The sequence below is a fragment of the Canis lupus genome, chromosome 22 (assembly GCF_011100685.1).
Source record: "Canis lupus familiaris isolate Mischka breed German Shepherd chromosome 22, alternate assembly UU_Cfam_GSD_1.0, whole genome shotgun sequence".
In the NCBI taxonomy this organism is placed as follows: domain Eukaryota; kingdom Metazoa; phylum Chordata; class Mammalia; order Carnivora; family Canidae; genus Canis; species Canis lupus.
In genome coordinates, this window is record NC_049243.1 from 12172046 (window position 1) to 12192829 (window position 20784).

The window sequence follows — 20784 nt, forward strand, 5'->3', positions numbered from 1 at the left end:
TTATTCACAAGAGTGCATAGAGATTAAAGAGTATGAGAAAAATCTTTCTGAAGGTGAAGAACAGAATTGATGCCAGGATTTTTTCTGATACCAGTGATTTGAAAACTGAAGAGTGTTGGAAGGAAAAGTTTTCAACATATCAAGTTCCAAACACCTATTTTATATTCTAAAGAAGCAAGATATTAGTACATTTTTCTCATAAATTCTGATTATTATTTTTCCCTATCTAACCTTTGTTAAAAACATGTTTGCATAAAAAGAAAACAGCAAAGGTCACATTACTGAAATATCATTTCACAATAACCAGTGATTGCATGGAATTAACTCACTAGTGAGCAGAAATTACAAATAGCGACTAGGAAATGAATGTGTATTTGAATAATCCCTAAATGTTCTCAGTGAACAGGTTGTATGATTTTATATTCATAGGGATGTGATGAAGATTTTAGATTATCTTTCCTTTTAAAATTATTTTACTTCAGTAGCCTTCATACCACTGGAGTAGAAAACAATCATCAAAACATCATTGGCACTCATGCCATTCAATATACTGGAAAAGAGTTTCTGTCAAAACAATATGTGGCACAATGTTGGTGCTTTTCCTTATGGTGAATATAACACGAAACCCTGATGATGTGTTCTGTTAGTAAAGTGAAACTGCCAAGAGCAGATCAATACTGGGAATGGATATCAGTGCTGAAGTATTCACTAATGGCTTTTGTAGGTCTCATGGCAGTTGAAGGAGAGCAAATTGTATCTTAATAAGACTTACAGGTCGGTAATGACAGGGAAATATAGAACATAATGTAGAGAATTTCCAAGTCATTTTTATCATGGAACTCAGTCACTAAAATTTCATAGGATTGATGCTTTCTTAGAGTCTAACAAATCTTGTTTAATGTCCACTATGTCACCACATGACAAGATAAAAACTGATTATAATAATTTAATTGTTTTAAAATTTGATTTGGCAATAAAGTCTCTGCAATGCACAGCTCCAGGGAACACCTTCACACTGGAGTACATATAAGTGCTATCCATTATGAAACTAAGGGCAAATTTTCCAGACCTCCATATATTCTCTCCAATTATCAGTGTCCTTAGATAAACAATACTGAAGCCATGTTTGGCTGCAGGATTAGGAGCCTTAATTACATGCTGCTTATATGTGATTTGGATCCAATATCATAAAAAAAACGAGTGCAAAGCTGGTAAGACACCCTCACAATCATCAGAGACCAACATTTTTTTCATCTTACTGTTTTGCCTTCCCTAACATATGACATTGACGTTATGATCCAAGGTAGCTGCTCAAGCTTCAGACTCTTGACCACATTCCAGCAAGCAGGAAGAAAAAAATTGGAGAACCTCTCGCTTTTTTTAACAACATTTTCTAGATATTGTATATAATACTTCTACTTAAATCTCATTGGCAAAAACTTAACCACAAGACCACATGGGTTGCAACTGAAACTGGGAAATGTTCTCATTATTCTGGGTGCCCATCCAGAATGTACCTGTGTAAATATTTCCGGTATTAGTAAATTGTAAGACACTTAAAAATACTAAAATATGCTTTGCACATAGTGTACAGTCAAAAATTATAGCAGATATTTATTTTATTGCAGTCATTACATTTTAGGTCATAGTTATGGTATTCATTTTCTATTACTTTTATAACAAATTATCATAAATTTAGTGATCAAATATGGATCAAAATAACACAAAGCTTCTGTAGATCTCATTCCTCGATTTATGGTCTCTTCATTTTCAAAGCTGCAATAACAGGCTGAATCCTTTTCTTACCTTATCACTTTCACCTTTACTTCTGCCTCCTTCTTAACCTTTTAAGGTCTCTTGCAATTACATTCAGCCCACAGGGATAATTCAGGAGAAAGTTCTTTTTTAAAGATCTGCCTGAGTCATATCAGATAAACAATCTTAATCTATCTGCAAATGTAACTCCACTTCCTATGTTTCAGGGATGCACAAGTTTCAGGAATTAGAACATGGACATCATTGGGGGACAATATTTAGTTTATTGCAGCTCTATAAAATTCTCAGTTTTCACATTTTAGAAGTTTAATATATTTTAATCTCAATATATTGCTAAAATACTAAGTGACTAATTAGGAAGAAACCTGGTCATGTTATAGAAATAAGTGACGGAGATAAAACCACCTCACATTCACTTAATCCCAGATTCCATCATGGTTATTATGTTCTGTCTCACTAATTTGGGACAGAAGGAGTGGACAAGATTGTCATGGGCAAATAGAAATTTGTCCTACTAATATAGGTAAGACATTAGGGTTCAAAGCCAATGGCCAAGAAAGAATTCTTGAGATCTCTTTGATGCAAAAAGTGGTTTTATTAAAGCATGGAGACAGGACCTTTTCTAAAGGAATTTTTATATGTTCAAATAGGTTTATGGGATCCTGGAGCCAGGAGTTGGGCTAGGATTGCCTTTTGCCCTTAGCAAATTATTAACATTGAGTTGGTTGAGTCCCTAGAAGACTGTCATTCTGCCTGTTTCAAGGACTTGTAAATGGGCTGTGGATAATCAGGAAATTTAATAATTTCTCTTTTGCTTTTGTTTCCCACATCACTACCACCTTTCTAGGCCTTGTCACATTTAGAATACACACAGATTAAATTACTTTTTTTTTTTTTTAATGAAGACAAAATATTTCAGTACATTCATCTTCCCTATGTAGCAGAATCTGATTGCCAAAAAATCACTTAAGGTAAGTGTTTTAGTCAGGTTGTCCAGTAAAAAAGCACCAGTAGTTGGGGGAGTAAAGACTTGACTTACATGGTCATGAAGATTGGCAAATTTGAAAATAGCAGGGCAGGCTGTCAAGAGTTAACGCTGCAGTGTTGAGTCTGAAGGGATTCTGGAGACAGAATTTCTTCCTCTTTAAGGAACCTCTTTTCTCTTAAGGAGTTAAACTGATCCCATGAGGTCCACCTACACTATGCATCATAATCTCCTCAAAGTTGATGATTTAAATGTTAATCATCTTTAAAAAATCTTCAAGGACAATGGACTGCTGTTTGACCAAAACCTGTGTATTATAACCTAACTAATTTGATACATAATATTAATCATCACAGTAAGGGATACTAGGGTATAAAAATGAGTGTGCTCATCATAGCACAGAATGATGGAGGCACCAGAAGTAGATCCAACATGTCCCGCATGGTATAAAGAATTTTTAAAGTATAAAATCTCTGTTACTAAGAACTTTTATTTTCCAAAGACAGCCGTGAGGATAAATAGTTCTTACCAAGAATCCATCTATTCCTTCAGTCATTTAACAGATGATTAAGTTGCCATCCAGAAACTAGGTATATTCCATAGGTGGTACACAAAAATGAATAATGAGACAAAATGCCTGCTTGCATGGAGCTTACTTTCTAGTAATGCAGTGAGACAATTCACTTCCAGGTTTATCTATCCAAGAGCAAACCTCCAGGATTCAGACATATTCAGATTCATTTCAGCCTTCCTCTCAGTCACACTCCAGGGTATTACTCTAACAGGATCTAAAGCTCCACGTTTTAATGACAGCTCAAGCAATTAACATCTCCTAAAGGGAATTTAAATGTAAACGGCTTATGCAGAATAAGATCCCTGAAGGGGACTTTAAGCATCTAACCCCTAAGGAACAACTGATGTGAGCAAGTACCAGTAGAAGTAGTTTACCCTTAATAAATATTTATTCAAACTAATCCCCTCAAGCGATTCTAAAGTCTAGTTACCATACTAGGCACTCACACTCACAGGCTCACACACATATATACACATAAATGGATATCTTAGATTCTCTTCAAATAAAATGGGAAGAACAGTATGAAAACTAAGTAAAAACTTAGAACTTCAACTCCTGGCCTATTAAAAACATGCATAACAAGGTAGTCCTCCAAATTTACTTTTAAATGGTTAAGTGTAGATTTTTAAACACACACACGCACACACATTTTTTTTTTACCTTACACACACCACGCAGAGTATTCTCCTTTCCAAAATATATATTTGACTTGATTATCAAGTGCTCAATCCTTGCTTCAGTTCTTTGGAAGTTTGGATAAAAACTAGATAAAAGCATTAATTCATCCCAAGTGTTGTATGGGATTTAACATCCAAATGTGAATTGATAATGTGATGTGATTATGCAGGTAAGTGTTAGAAATTAAAATTGGTGGTGGCTATCTATTCCTTAGTTTTTTTGTTTTTGTTTTTGTTTTTTTTTTAAGATTTTTTTTATTTGTTCATGAGAGACACACAGAGAGAGGCAGAGGGAGGAGCAGGCTCCCTGTGGGGAGCCTGATACAGGACTTGATCCCAGGACCTCAGGGATCACACCCTGAGCTAAAGGCAGATGTTCAACCACTAAGCCACCCAGGTGCCCCTCATTAGTTTTTTTTTTTTTTTTTTCCAAAATGGAAATGGAAGATTGAAGATACACACAGATTCAAAGGGATAAATTAAGCACAGATAGGACTTCTACAAAGAATGTATTTTCAATTTGATATTTGAGTATAGAATTGGAATAAATCCTGAGAGTTCATTTCATTTATACATTTTGTATACATGAAATAACATCATAATGAACAAAAATTGGCCCTTAGAAAATCATTAACTTTAATTTGGTATTAGAAATATAAAAGACTAAAAAGCAATTGTATTAGAATTAACAGCTACAATTCAAAAATGCTTATTAAATCATTAATTTTCACAAGGCAATCTATCAATTTGAAAGATAATAGCACTGGATTGCTATTTGTTGAATGCCTAACCAGAAAAACTTGAGTTTTCATATTTTATTAATTTTAACTTTGAATGTTTTTTAATTCTTGTCCCCATTTTAGAAGAACACATATGGAAATTCAAAGATAAGAGATCATACACTTTGGTACTAATAGAAACCAAGATTATTCTCCGAAGTCTGCACTTCACACAATATCAAAATTTATGGAACATATTGGTTTATAGTCTCCTTCCTATAGAGAATAAGACTTGAGCTAAATAATGAATATGGGAATCCTTCCATATATAGGACCCTTGAGCAGATATAATAAAAACCAAATTGCTTGAGTTGGTTATGTTTAAGCATTTTTTTGTTTTGTTTTGTTTTTTATTTATGATAGGCACACAGTGAGAGAGAGAGAGAGAGAGGCAGAGACACAGGCAGAGGGAGAAGCAGGCTCCATGCACCGGGAGCCCGACGTGGGATTCGATCCTAGGACCAGGATCACGCCCTGAGCCAAAAGCAGACGCTCAACTGCTGAGCCACCCAGGCATCCCTTTTTTCACGATTTTATTTATTTATCCATGAGAGACACAGAGAGAGAGTCAGAGACACAGGCAGAAGCAAGATCCTTGCAGGGAGTCTAATGTGGGACTCTGTCCCGGATCCCAGGATCATGCCCTGAGCCGAAGGCAGACGCTCAACCACTCACCCAGGCGTTCTTGTAATAATTAGGTTTTAAGCCGGCCTTCCCTTTTAGTCTCTTGCCATTTTAACATTATTCAGTATATATTCAATTCTCTGCACCTTACAAATAATTATTTATGTTCTCATGTATATAAGCATGTGCATATGTCTATATGTGTGCACATGCATGCACATATATGTGTGCATATACACAACCACACATATATGCACATGCAACATATTACATATGATTGTATGTATATACGTGCATGTGTATGTGTATATATATACATACATTTTCTTATTTATTAAGAATGTCTTAGATGCTTGTAATAATAAAAGTACAGCACATTTTCTTTAAGATTTTATTTGTTTGAGAGACAGAGAGAGAGAGAGCATGCACAGGGGGAGGACAAAGAGGGAGAAGCAGACTCCCTGTTGAGCAGGGAGCCAGACACAGGGCTCAATGTCAGGACCCAGGGATCATGACCGGAGCCAAGACGCTTAACCGAGTGAGCCACTTAGAAACCCCCAAAGTGTGGCACATTTATAATATTGAAATGATGTCATCTAATTCTCTAAATTTCCTATGTTGTTTTAAGAATAACTTTCCCTTAGTTAAAATAACCAATTTTGTTTTAGTTTACTGGAAGCAGTCATGTGTTAATGAAAAATGTGTTAGGATGAGGACTTCCATCAGTCGATTACAATTTGGCCTAATTTGGCAACCTCATTTAGGTAATCTGGTCAGTGACCTAGAATATAATTTTATCATCATACTTATATGATATGTAGTTCAAAAATTCCAGTAACTTAATTCTGTACTATACTATATTTTTACAATTGTACCTTATATACTTCATTTATTTTCTTTGTAGGTTTCTCCATTTATTCTAACCTTTCTCAATTGGCTTTTAATATCTATACTAAAGTTAGTTTTCAGTTAAGGAAGACTGACATCTAATTTATTAAATAAAATTTTATTTCTTCTCCTCCCACTCTGCTCTCCCTAAAACATGTGGGTTCCTCATCAATCAGATGAATGCATCAACTTTCTACTTGGCTATAAGATAGATAAGACTTTCAAGTGTGTTTCATATGATCCTTTCAAAAAGTTTCGTTATCCTTTCAAGAAGTTCCACAAAACACCTAGAAAATCATGCCTTCTCAGCTCTATTTCGTGAAATATAGATATTGTATAATGTCGATTGCTATTGATTAAAAAAAGAAGAAACAAAATCCAGACACTTCCAATTTATTTTTTTAAAGAACTCTTAAAAGGAGAATGAAATAAGATAAAGTATGTGCATTTTTTACCAGTATTTCACATGTGTGAAAGATCTATAATTCACAAACGCCACAATTTTAAGTGAGTTATATGCAGGTGCATTCCATGATTGAAGTAAGGCAGAAAGCTCTCCGCATTGTGAAAGGATTTATTTTTGTCCTCTACACTTTAACTCTGTTTCAATTCATTTTCAACTATATTTTCCTGGAGTTATTTACTTATTGATTTGGACTGAGTGTTTTGTTGGCAGGATGAACTGTATGAGGAAAGAGAATTCATACACTGTACCAGAATTTGGCACAATATTTTTCTCTTTTGTATTGCTAACAGAATATAACATTGGATCAGAACTTGACTCCTAGTGGAATTAAAATAATAAGACTAGAGCTCTAGTCATAAACCCAATGACATATAAACCACCCAATTACATAAGTTTGTTGATTTTAAAGAACAAAACATTATAACCCAGCCACTCTTCCCAATCCCTGGTGCTTTATCAGAACTTCTATCGTAAACACATGTTTTTTTATTTGTTTGTCACTTTCTAGATGTAATCAGTTCTATGCTTTTGACAGTTAGCTCATATTCTTTTTAATACCTCATTGATTAGAGCACTTTTTCATCATTTCTTCCTGTTTCATTTTGTTCTCTGAATTTTCTATTTAGGACCCAAGCTTTTAATTTATGGATTTCAATATTTCATGTTGTGCCCTTAAGAATATAGCTGACAAAGCAGATGGAAGGATATTGGACATCTAGGAGGACAGATGTATTCAGTAGAATGCCCAGGATGACCACAAGCAACTAATTAGATCTCCTGTGGGGAATGTTATGCCCTTGAAATACTTTTGTATCCTTGTTGTTTTAAAATCATTAGAATAGAACTCTGACCCTTATTGTGAGAGCTAACTTTGAATATATATTCTCTGCTTTTGAGAGTGCATTTTGCAGAATGGGAGATAAATACATAGGTCAAATTGAGAAGGATTTAATATCATGGCTAAGGGTGAACTTTGAATTTATCTTAGTTTATCCTCACTTAATCAATTCAGGTCTATATGCCAGCCTAAAGCATTAACTTTTTGAAGGCTGAATGTGCCATCTTGTAATGTCTGTTAAATCATGTTGATTGCTAAGGTTTGCAGGATTTAAAAATGTGTTTACTCTTTTTATGAAAGATTTGTTTTGTCTTTCTATGTTACTTGAATCTCAAAGCAAATTAAAAATAAAATTAACATTTCTATTCTATTGCTACATGTGAATTTAAATTTTACCCTCTGTCATTGGGTGGCAAAGAAAAGGAACACAATGAAAGACAAGGCACAGGACAGGGTGAAACCATGCTTTCTAATGATTCTTTGGTTCCAGTGGGGAGAGAGCTGAAATTGGCTTATAGATCACTGGTTTATTCTTCCCTGGTTTTCCAGTGAGATAAATTGCTTCATTTTCATAAAATGTGGAATGAGGTCAGGAATTTTTCCACTATTGAATTTCTGTGCATGCATAAGGAAATATCAAGAGTAAGCAATTGATCCCTCCCCTAAAAAATACTGCCTTTCAGGTGTCTAAAAGGAGATTCAGTGCAGGTATGAGGATAATAAGGTCTGGCATTGAGAGAAGCATGAGCTAGAGGTAAATAGAAAACAGCAATGATGATAAAACCACCTGTGAAGATAGCATAGAATGATGCTAAGTTAGGAAAGTGGAAGACATTGGTAACCATAGATAGAATTGATTAGATGGTTTCAAATTTTGGATTTTCTGCGTGCACATGGAGGACTCAAAGATGAGGTTCCCATAGACCATTGTTGCCTCTTACTCCCTGTCACTCAGCACTCATACTTAAAGAATTGTCCACTATAGAAATTTATATGGTATGAATGATTGTATTATGTTAAAGGATGTTTAATAACAATTTAAAATACAATTAGTGAGTTATCATACCACTACAAAATCTAAGTCAAGTGAGAATTAAAGTAAAATGTTAGAAGTCTCCAGGTATTTGCAAAATCTTGATCCGGGGGGGACAAAAATACAAAATTTATTATTGTCCCTGGAGGAAGGGAGAATTCATCCTGTCTCTCTGCCCTTTTTTTTTTTTTCACCCAGCTAGTAGGGAAATAAATGCCCTTATGTGGCTCCCTTAAATTGCTGGATTCTCTAGCAACATACATCATAAAAATAGAAAGGACCAGAAATTGAGTAGTGGGGGAAAAGGATCAACTAATACATAAATACAGCTATTATATTCTACAGAATGATCAATTATGCACAAATGTATTAATCTTGAGAAAAGGTTAGCTGTTTTCATTTCAACCACCATAATAGGTAGTATACAGGAAGACTAAACCTTTGAGAGCTGCTTCTTAGGATAGTTGTAATAATTAAATGGATGAAAATTGTATGAAAGACTTAGCACCAGGCCTGGCAGATATTAATCAACTAAACAATGTTATTATTAATATTACAACTTTAATTATGATTATGAATATATGATTGTCTATGCAATCTTAAATAAAAATTAATTTCTATTTTGAAGAGAACTGTTACTAATATAAGTATATGGGTAACCTGCAATAAATAAGAATCTGAGTAAAATTTAGCTCCTTTGGTATCAAGTACATATTATTGAGGGACAGATATCAAAAGATTCTGTTACATCATTTACTATATTTCCTTTTTTAACAAAACCAAGCCCAATAAGTAATCAAGGTAGATTTTTTTGTGCTTTATGTTTTACCTTCTTTTAACTTGCGTTACAAGTGAACATATTTTTTATTTAATTTCTTTAAAAAAATGACCATTTTTGGTGCTTAGAACCATGAAGCTTTGGGAGCAAAGCCTAAATTCCTTGGGATAGCAATGTTTGTCATAATCTGACTCCAGCCTCTCTCTCTAATTCTGTTTCCTCAAATTCCCAGCTCCAGGACAGCATACATACCTTCAAACATAAATATGGTATGTCCTAGTCATAATGAAATTATTGCATTTCTCTAAACATGATAATTTTTTAAATATTTTCCTGATTTTGTACATTGAGTTCATATTCTCAGGATCACACATTTTCACTCTTGAGTCCTGAAACTTTTTCTTAACAAAACAATATAATAAAACAACAATAACCACAAAAATTTATAACTTGAAATTATTTCTATTTGAAGAAATCTAGAATTTTGATGGCTTTTTGGGTGATATAAACATACCCCAAGAATCAAAGTTGGCTAGAATTTTAAAAGAACCATGGTATCTGATCATGTCTTTTCTGTAGGCATGACAAATTTTAATTCACTGAAGATTTATTTTTGCTGATTTTTCAATACATATGTATAGAAAGGAGAATATTACATAAGAGAATTTGGAAGTGTGTCAGGATTTGATAATCTGCTCATCAAAATGTAGTTTGTTTTTTCAAAAAGAATGCTATCTGTAAGACCTTTCTCTCCAATCCCTAGTTTGGACTTTCATGAATTTAATGCAAAACTCTAATTTGGTTTTGTGGCTACTTTTCAATTAAAGGTAAAGCAATTTGTTTTGATTACATATAATTTACTAAGCATGACTTAAATGACTATTATTTTGAAAATTAGTTTTTATTATATTTATTTTATTTTTTTTCTGAGTTTTGGATTATAGATAAATGTTATTCTTCTAATACTGGAAATTAAACCTTAGAAATCACAGTATTTTAAGATATTGTAGAAAAACATCCTTGAATAGTATTATATAGTATAGGGCAGGCTTATTATCAGTATAGCTCAGAAAATGATTTCTGTGTATTTCACTTAATAGCTATGATTATTTTTTGGTATACTTAAAGATTAACATAATAATCAGATTTCTGTATTTGCTACAGATAAATAACAGTGTGACTAAGTTTAGCTTTTGCATCAACCTTAAAAAAATGTATGCATGTGAAAATGTGATGAGAGTACTAAAGTGCAATCTTAATTATACAAAATTTAGCACTTCTTAACCACCTATGATGATAGTAACCATCATGATAAAAATTTAAGTCATTCCTGTTAATAGTAGTATTTATGCTATTGACTCCCAAACTAGTTTACTTTCTTTGTCACACTGGTCTAATGCTAAAAAAATATATTGTATTGCACACTTTGGTGATAAATATGTGTATTTTATTTAAAGGATATTTGTTGATATAATTAATTGGATGTGCTCTGATTGTTATATGAGTGCTAGAGCAATGTGATACTACTTGTGAATTCTGTTTCATTTAAACAAAGTGTTTCATTTTGAATTAGGTCGATTTGAGACATACTCATGCATCCATAGTGGCTATGCGGAGCAAATAAGAGTTTTCATGCACTATAAGATTATCTCTGATTATTTCTGCTTGCCATTTTCCCCATTTAACAAGGAGATTTAAAATAAGTGAGACAGTTTTATAATAGCTGATTATACATATATTTTGTGGGTAAAATATGTTATTTAAGAAGGAGAAATAAACATTTTCTAATTTTTGTAAAAAAAAACCCATCTCCTATATAAGCACATCAGCTATAAGCACATGTTTTTAATTAGATGACTACTGAGTTTGTTCTAACCAAGATATGCTTAATATTTTATCATATTGATTCAAAGTATACGTGTATTTATTCTATAGGTAACAGTTGAGTTGGATTTATGAATGTAGCTTAACTGAGTTATTACAAAAGGCAAAAATTCTTATCATGAAATTAATAACATGAACAGGCTATGATGATGATGGTGATTTGTAATGTCTCCAACTAGGTAGCAATGTCTTGATTTAGTATATTCTAAAATGTATAGAGCAAGCTAACAGTGAGTTATTTGACATGCTCTGTTGATCAAAAAATGCATTTAACAAAATTAACACATTATTTAAAATATGTTAGACTTTACAGCTTTCTCTTCCTCTCTTGTTCTGAATATTTTTTACTCTAACACACTTTGTAATGAGATAGTACCCTCAGGACATGACTATGCCTTTAGATATACAGATAATGTTGCCAGAAAATGGAACAGTTCAGACTTTGCAAATTAAAATACTTTCTTAACTACAGTGTTAAGTAGTTAGTAGACTAAAAATTGAAATATCTTAATCATGGCAGAAGAACAAATAGCTTTGGTAGGCAGCACAATGTCACGGAGAGAACAAAGTAAAAGGAATTAGAAGGTGCTGGTTTCAAATAATAAATAGTCTGACATTGGCCAGATTAACTTTTCTAGGATATTGCCATGTTCATAACAGAAGGTGATGCTACATTATTTTTCAGGGTCCTTCCAACTTTAAATTCTCATTATTTACTATAGACTCCTGTTTTCTATTGTAGCCTGGCATCCCACACTGAATATGATTTGACTATGGATGGTTAAAACTAACTTAGTTGCGGCACTGAATAAGTCAATTAGGAAAATTTGGGAAATGACCATATTTTTTCTAACATTTAATATTTTTATAAATGTATCAAAACTAAGTTAACAGTAGTAAATGTCATCAATTTGAACATAATCCTACGTTTTTAGTCCTTTTCCAATTGTATTTACCTTTGAAACTGAATTATATTTAACTCACCAAAGGGAACTGACATCTATCTATTTTTGTACATATAGGGTGTTTTTCTTTCTTTTTTTTTTTCGTGGAATCATCAGTGATGCTGAGTGCTTATGACTGGCCATATATAACTTCTAAATTCAAGCCCTAAAAAGGTCAGTGATGATTTTCATGATCTAGGTACATTTTTTTTTTCATTTCTAAAAACTGGCAATTAGGTTAAGAGAGTGAGATGGTAAAGGACTAATTTAAGTAGAGCACTTTCCACTGTAGTTTTTTCTTTTTCTTTCTTTCTTTCTTTCTTTCTTTCTTTCTTTCTTTCTTTCTTTCTTTCTTTCTTCTTTTTTATTCAAATGAAATAAAAGAAACAGATGAAAAAAGGAAAAAAAGTATATAAGCAGATATTCCACAAATTAATTACACTTCCAGTACCCCATCATGTGGACATCTTGTAGTTGCTACCTCCAATTCTGACTTTGACCATACAGGTAACTGACTCCTTGTCCCCTCAAGCATGATTGAGATTTATAATACAAATCCAATGACTACTCTCCTACTTTATTACACAAAATTCCATTAATATTTTGGTAAGGGTCCAAACTTCCCAGAGGAATACCAATACTAGACATAACAGAAATTTATAAAAAATACTTATATTTTCTCATATATGTCATTTTTAAATGACTTAGAAGAGCAATAGAATTAATACCTTTCTCCTCATGTTATCTCTTGTTATTTGGTTTGAGTTGGGAGGGATTTTTTTTTTTTTTTTTTTGAAACAAGCCTGTCAGTGATGGGAAGCACTGATTAATCCATGTATTTGTACTGGGTTAATTACATAAGGGTTATCTTGTTAATTTGTGATTGACTTTGTAAGTGCAATCAACCTGTTGTTTATTAGCCACAAGACAAATTAATTATGCAGTGATCCTATTTTCATCATATTCCTAAATTGTCTATCAAGAATTAAAGGATTTTGTTGGGTTATTACTTTTGAAACAACTGAGAAGTTTCTATTCTTCCAATAAAATGCTGCCAGTGTCCACACAGCTGCATATTATGCTCAGCTATTGCTTCCAAAAGTGAGAGGGAAAGATTAAGTAAACTTCAGCTTCTTGAAAATTCCAATGCAAGGAAGACTAATACTTCTTTTTGATCTATTTGTTATATTAAATGTAGAATATCTCCTGTTCCTCTTTTCTAGGATTTCAGGTTACAGTGCTACCATAGTGATATGAGAAAACAATTTCTTCAACATGACTTTCAAATGATTCCTCTTATTTTCAAACCTAAACCTTTCCTTACTGCTGATAACAACTTGAAGCTTTGTGTTGGAATAAAATAAGCTTTCAGGTCAGGTAGGTTTGAGTATATGTTTTTGCACTGCCATTTGCAGGGTAGGTGACTTATGACAAACAGTAACCTCTCAATTTTAATTTCCTCTTTTGTAAATAGAGATTGTGATACTTATCCTCAAACATTAATGTAAAGATTTCGTTAGATAATATCAGATAATATTAAGGATCCTTGGGAGTACTGCCACCACTAAATATATGTCCATAAATTTAATATCACTCTTATTCCTATTGTTAAGTAATATAATTTTTCATCTTGAATTTACTTTGCCATTCTCTTTTAAACAAGCATTCAGATATCTAACAGGCACTCAGGCAGCCCAGCACTACAACCAAACGGGCATTGAGAGACAACAGCCTCTAAATGAGAAGTCTACAAAGTCCACAGATTAAATTCCATTAAAGAGGCATAAAACCACTCACATGTCATTATGTGCACAATGAGGTAACTGATTAGAAGCAGAGAGGAAGTGCTGATAATGAAAAATGACTGGTAACATAAAAATAAATGACTAGGGAATGGGAAGAACTTAAGAAAGCACGAAGATCTGATTATCTTCACTGGACAGACAGACAAACCCTCTTAGGTAGGTGAGGCGATAAACCACAATATACAGCAATGCACACATTTTAGGATAAAAAACACACACGAAAGTTTCAGAGACTTTACTATCTGATTACAACAGAGGGTGTATATTAGCAGCTGGTGACAAATTGCATGGAAGAAATTATGGAAACCTTTTAAACCAGAGGACTTTTATCTTTATGCAATAGAGAGACATTGTAAATTCTAGGTCAGGTAACATGGCAGAAAGCCAGTAGTATTAAATTCTCATAGTGCAATAATTAAGGCCATGCACCAGCATGGTAACGGTGGAAATAGACACCAAGGGATAGGTATGGAAACTAGCTAGAGAAAGATTGACATGATAGACAATGTTAACTTAGATTACGAAGAAAAGGATATTTCATCATGTTATGGACTGGGAGTTTGAAAACAGTAATATGCAGAAACTAAGACAATGGAATCTGTACTAGTTTACAGGAGTATAACTAGTTTGGATTGGTAATATCTTTGGATAAGTTTCAAGTAGATATGTTTATCAACTAAATCTTGGAAAATCAGAGCTGAATTAATTCATGTATGAAGTTTCCTGAGTACTATATTATGTAAGATAGAAAAACACTGGAAAGAGATACTCAAATGTTATTTTTCTTTCACATTTTCCCTTGATTAAATGTCATTTTTAAATTGAGGTGGTTAACCAGATGAACTGTCTAGGTAGCTAATTAACATTTTAAATATGTTTGGTTCAAATTTAGGAATGATTGGAAGTGAATAAGCTATGATTAGGTATTATTATTTCAAGATTCTCACCAAAATCTTGGTTCTTTTGAGGGGCAGTGATGTTATATGTAAAATATCTGTGACATCCTAAGAGTACTTCTCCAGATGACCTTTTGACATTAAATAATCAGAATTTAATATTGAGCCTGAATATCTTGTGCATGAGTGGGTGATATAAATTGATATATATTATAATGTTTAGATATACAAAATAGACAACATGATTTACATCTCCTAAATTCTCACACAATTCTCACATGCAGAAGCGAATCAATTTATAGCAACTTGTGGTGAAATTGATGAGAGCAAAGCAGAGGAGGTAATTGTAAATGTGACTTTGAGTGGATGAGAGGCATCTGGGAAGGCTTTATATTTTATATAATATTCCAGAAAGGCTCACCATGATTTCAAAAATATGTTTCCAGGTAGACAATAAGAGAGAATTCATTTTAGAAATGGAAAAACTAGTTTAAGCCATTTTAGAGAGGGAGAAAGTAGTTTCTAAAATAGAAACAAAAGAATTAATATTCTGAAATTAAAGTGAATTGTCTAATAAAAAATCGGTCTGTATATCTAATAGGAACTGCATTTACTTTCAAGTAATAACAATCAGAAGAAAAAATAGGAACTTAAAATACATTAATTGACTTCCTTTTTTTGTAAAAGAAATCCAGAGATATGTATTCTGGATCTGGTATAAAGCTCCTTGTTGACCAAGGACACACACCCTGTTCTGTTTTTGCTCCAGCATCCTTAAGCCAGGTTTCCACTTTCAAATTTGCCTATGATCCTTCTTGATTCTAAACAGAAAAGCAAGAAGAGGTACAAGGAGTGAAGAGGTGTACAAACAAGTTCTTGCCGTCTTTCTAAGGAGTCTTAGTCAAGATTCCCACACCAGACATGCTGTTTTTAACATATTAGCAAGACTTTCATACATGGCCTTGTCAACCTGTAAGGTAGACTGGGAAAAATCTTTTAAGGCTGTTTACATTGTTACCTGAATAAAATGAAAGTTCTTTACTAAGGAAAACAGCAAGAACTTACTTTGGATAGGGAACCAGAACTGTTCACCATGTATTTTCTGGAAATCATGATTAATCCAAGTGACAGATGAAAATATAACATGTGAATGTATGCATGAGTCATTAGATGTCATGGGAGGGAATAGGAAAGCATCATGAAGGGACATAAATGACATTGGCTTTCACTCGGTGATCAATGCATGATTTTCAATCGGGGGGGATCGGTATGATGGTCATCTGACAACATTGTCACCTGATTAGCTCTCCCTTATAGATACAGCAGGGAGTGTAGAAGCTGTGGTTACTCACCACATGATCCTTTGGGCAGCTATTGGTAGTAGTAGCTAAGGTTATTCTGCTGAATAACTTGAGGAAGAGGGTTATTCAGTGTATTGAGGTTATGCCATAGGACTTATTTAATTCTACTATACAAATAATAATGTCACATACAAGAATCTTATTTGGAGTTCATTGACAAGACTGCATCAACCACTCAGAGCACACAAAACAAACCTCTGAAAATCTTGGAGAGGGGGTGTTTTCAGGGTCTCTGAGAAAAACTACTGCCTTTTAATATATTTGTGTGATGTTTATGATGGACCCTATTTTGCACGAGATGTGTTGCACAAACTGAAAATAAATTGACCGTGAGTTATAGTCCTAGGTCCTTGACCATTTTTGTCCTAGCCTGACAGCTCTGACAAAGGTCACACATTAATCAGTGTTTGGTGATAAGCATAAACCTTTTAAAAATTTTAATATATATAGCAACTCCCTCCCCTTGTTTAATGTACATCATACACTTCTTACATACTGTCACTTTCAAATGGGATAGAGTTCAATGTGCTGGGTGCTCAAGTGGAAGAAAATGTGTGAAAATGTAGTTTTAAGCATTGAAAAATAAGACTTTTTAAAAGGTTGATGCAACAATATATAGGCGGGGTTGAAAAGACAGTTTTGCTTTGCTGAATATAGAATTCTAAGTTGACAGGTTTGTTTCATTTTGTTTTGTTCTCTTCCTTTTAGCCATTGAAATATCTCATCCACTGCCTTTTGGCTTCCAGTTTTCTGATGAGACACAAGTTGATAAATTTATTGAGGACTCCCTTTATGTGATAAATCATTTCTCTCTTATGGTTTTCAAGATTCTCTGTTTTGGGGTTTTAATGGTTTGATGATAATGTGTCCCAACGTGAATCTTTGAGTTTATCTTATTGGAGTTCATTGATTTTCTTTGATTTGTGGACTAATGTATTTCATCAAATTTAGGACTTTTTCAGCCATTATTACTTCAAGTAATCCTTGCCCTTTCTATCTTCTTTGGGGACTTTCATACTGCATATATTTGTTTCAGCGGGGAACTGATTTGAGTTCTAGAAACTCAGAGAGACAAAGGGTTAGAAAAAGCAAGGTGAGTTGAAGAGTCTCAAAGTGAGATGAAAACAAAAACCTATAGATTATTTGAAATACTCTCCCTGGAACCATTGTCCATTCCTTCTTACTTCTCTACCACCTCTGTACAGTGAATTTTGTGAATTCCAGGATGTAACAAATCCCATCACTCACCCTCCACTCCAATACCACTGCCACAGATAGCTAAATAAGCCAAGTAAATACAGGAGATTCTACTCTAAATAAATTATATAAACTGTAGAAAATCATGGAATAGCTTTTGTGGGAGCTGAAGATTTTTGTTCCCTATCTTACAGGTTCTCCAAGCATGATATCTAATCTATGTAAAGGAAAATTGGTTGAATAGTTTATTCCCACCAAAACTTACAAACCTCCAGGAACTTGAGTTGGATTTCTAGGTATCAACCAGGGATCATCAGATAATTGAAAGAGTTGCATGGTCAGTGACTATTGTGATGGCAAGAAAAAGATGTCATTGCAAAATATGTATCACATAGACAAAACTTTTCAGATTTATCATAATCCAAGGATGCTTTTAATTCATAAGAGTATGATCAAGAAATTCAATAAATTTTTTAAAAGATTTTATTTATTTTTTCATGAGAAACAGAGAGAGAGAGAGAGGCAGAGACACAGGCAGAGGGAGAAGCAGGCTACGTGCAGGGAGCCTGACGTGGGACTCGATCCCGAGTCTCCAGGATCACTCCCTGGGCTGAAGGAGGCGCTAAACTACTGAGCCACCTGGACTGCCCAAAATTCAGTAAAATTAGAAAAGATCTTCTATTTAGAAGCTCAAAGATGGAAGGTACTAATAAACCATGATGACATTTTTGTTCTTGTATGGATTTTTTTCCTGAAGATTCTGTTTATAATTCTATTACAGTATTTTTTACTGTACTATTTTTCAGTTCTATTTTTTAATTTGGTCATATCATTTTGTGATTAGTTCCTTTTTTTGGATGACAACCACTTTTCTGAAGTTCCAGGCATTTTCGTTCAATCTGACTGGTTACTTACCAGGACAGCTACTCATCTGCCATCCTAGAATTACTTTTTACTGTTCTTTTAGGTTTTCCCTTAATTTGTAGATTGCTTGTCTTCCTTATTCTCGGTATCTTATCTCTTTTTAACAATGGGGATAAAAATCATTTAAACTCAATTAGGTTTATAAGAAAGTGTGCATTAGGGGTATACTTTTTGATCTTGCATGTGCTTGAAAAATCCTTGATTTTTTCCCCTCACACTTTAATGATATTTTGGCTGAGTATAGAAATCCTAGTAAAATTAGGCTTTCTCCTATTGTCTTCTCAAATCTTTGCATGGTATGCTTGTTGGTTACTTTTTTAGCACTTTGATTAGTGTAGAAAATAAATTGAATGATTCACTGTGTATGTCTCCTACAGAATGAGCCTCCAACCAGCTTTCATCTGTTTCAGATTTTAGAAACAGTGATAAAAATAAAATGACAGAAATCCAAATAGCTTAGGATCCAATGCCTCTCAATAGTTGTGTTAATATGCCATTTTAAGAGCTTGAAAATAGACAAATCTGCTTATAGAAACATATAAAGGAGAGCATCTCTGTGGTTATCTTACATTGTGTCAGTAGCTACTATGCAAATAACTTACCAAACTGTTACTGACCACCTACCTTACACATTACATTGTGATAAATGCTGTCTGTAGAAGCCTGAAGGAATTATGTCCATCATATGAACAGTATGAACCCCAATTTTACAAAATCACCAGCTTAATTAGTCCTCAGTTTTAAATATTTATCTTCATTTCTTTTTATAAAATGGATGCATCTGATACTAAGAAGTATTAACGAATTCTTTTCTTCATGACCTCATGTGCACTTTTGCTCCAGCCTATTCTGCTGTATGCTCTTATGAGTGAGCTGTGTTTCTCTCTAAGCCACAATATGCCAGTTATAATTGTTTCTATAATTTCATTTAAATTAAATATCTTTAACAAGATGATAATTTTAATTGCAAATAGAATTATCATTGTCATGAAAACTAAGTTGAATACTTTGCAAAACTTTATATTACTGTGAAACGCTAAAATATTGCTTTCTTACTGAATATTGTAGATAAAAACTAAAATGATAGATGACCCTTTATGTGTATTATTTATGGAAAAAACAAAACACACCATTCTCTAACAAAAACACTCTGCAACCCAAGATCGTATACAGTAAATGTACATTTGTATGGTTTAACATAAAATAAGATATATAAATTATTTATGTCATTATTTGTGGTTCCACATTTAACTGACTTTTTGACTAATTGGCCAAGTACTGCTTCTGACATTGATAATTAAGATGAATTTTATTGTAATTTACCAAATTAAGTTAGAATACTTTCCTTACATACATTGATATCACCCTACAAACACTAAATATTTGAACACCTACTGCATTCAACATGATATATTAGGTGTAAGTGGAAGGATGGGCCAACAACATTAATAATCTAGGATAATATTTGCTTTTGAAAATAGATTTCCATGACCTAAATTTCCCAGTTCCTGCCTATATTTACAATTCACTGGGCTATCAGAGAATGAGACAGGATGTTAGAAGTATTCTCAATATTAAGATATCCAGTTTATTGAAAATAAATCTCTATTTAAGAGGAAATACACAACTATAAAACTCCAGTTTCTAAAAATATAATATTAAACATACAGTGTCCATAAGCACAGATTTCTAAGCTGCAGGTCACTGTAGCAAAGGGAAGAGAAGCAAGAGGGAGTCAGACATGTTGCGTCTTCCCATTACATCAGGAAGGGAAGATCACAAGTACACGATGGAACCCACACACAAGATCTGGAACCCTAGGAGCACACATTGAAATTTATGTCTAGTCTCATTACCTCTGTTTAGTGATGAAGCTATCCTTCTGAAGCTGGTGTGCTTTATAAAATGGTTAAACACCTGCTGCAGGTGTCAGTGAAGAGGAGAATCCTGGGAAAGATAGAGTAATTACGTGCCTGGCTACTGTCTCATGCTAGCAATAAGACTCAGCAAATCAGCAATAACATGTGTGAGCTACACAATGACTGCTGCTTCACTTCCTTCACATTTCCCAAGAATCTTCCTTGTAGCCAATTCTAATCCAAGAATAGAAGAAAGCAAATCCAGGAGATTTGTCTCAGCCTAGTCAAGTTGACACATTGTGAAACCTTCACAGGAAGCATTTAGTAAAATGCATCTCTTGCAAACAAATATTAGAGACTGGAAAACTTTGAAATGGAGCAACTAAACAAAAAAAAAATATATATATATATATAGAGAGAGAGAGAGCTCAAATGTATATAATTTAACCTTGAAATTCTGAAATTACACTCTGAAATATTCTCTTTGTGTCAAGAA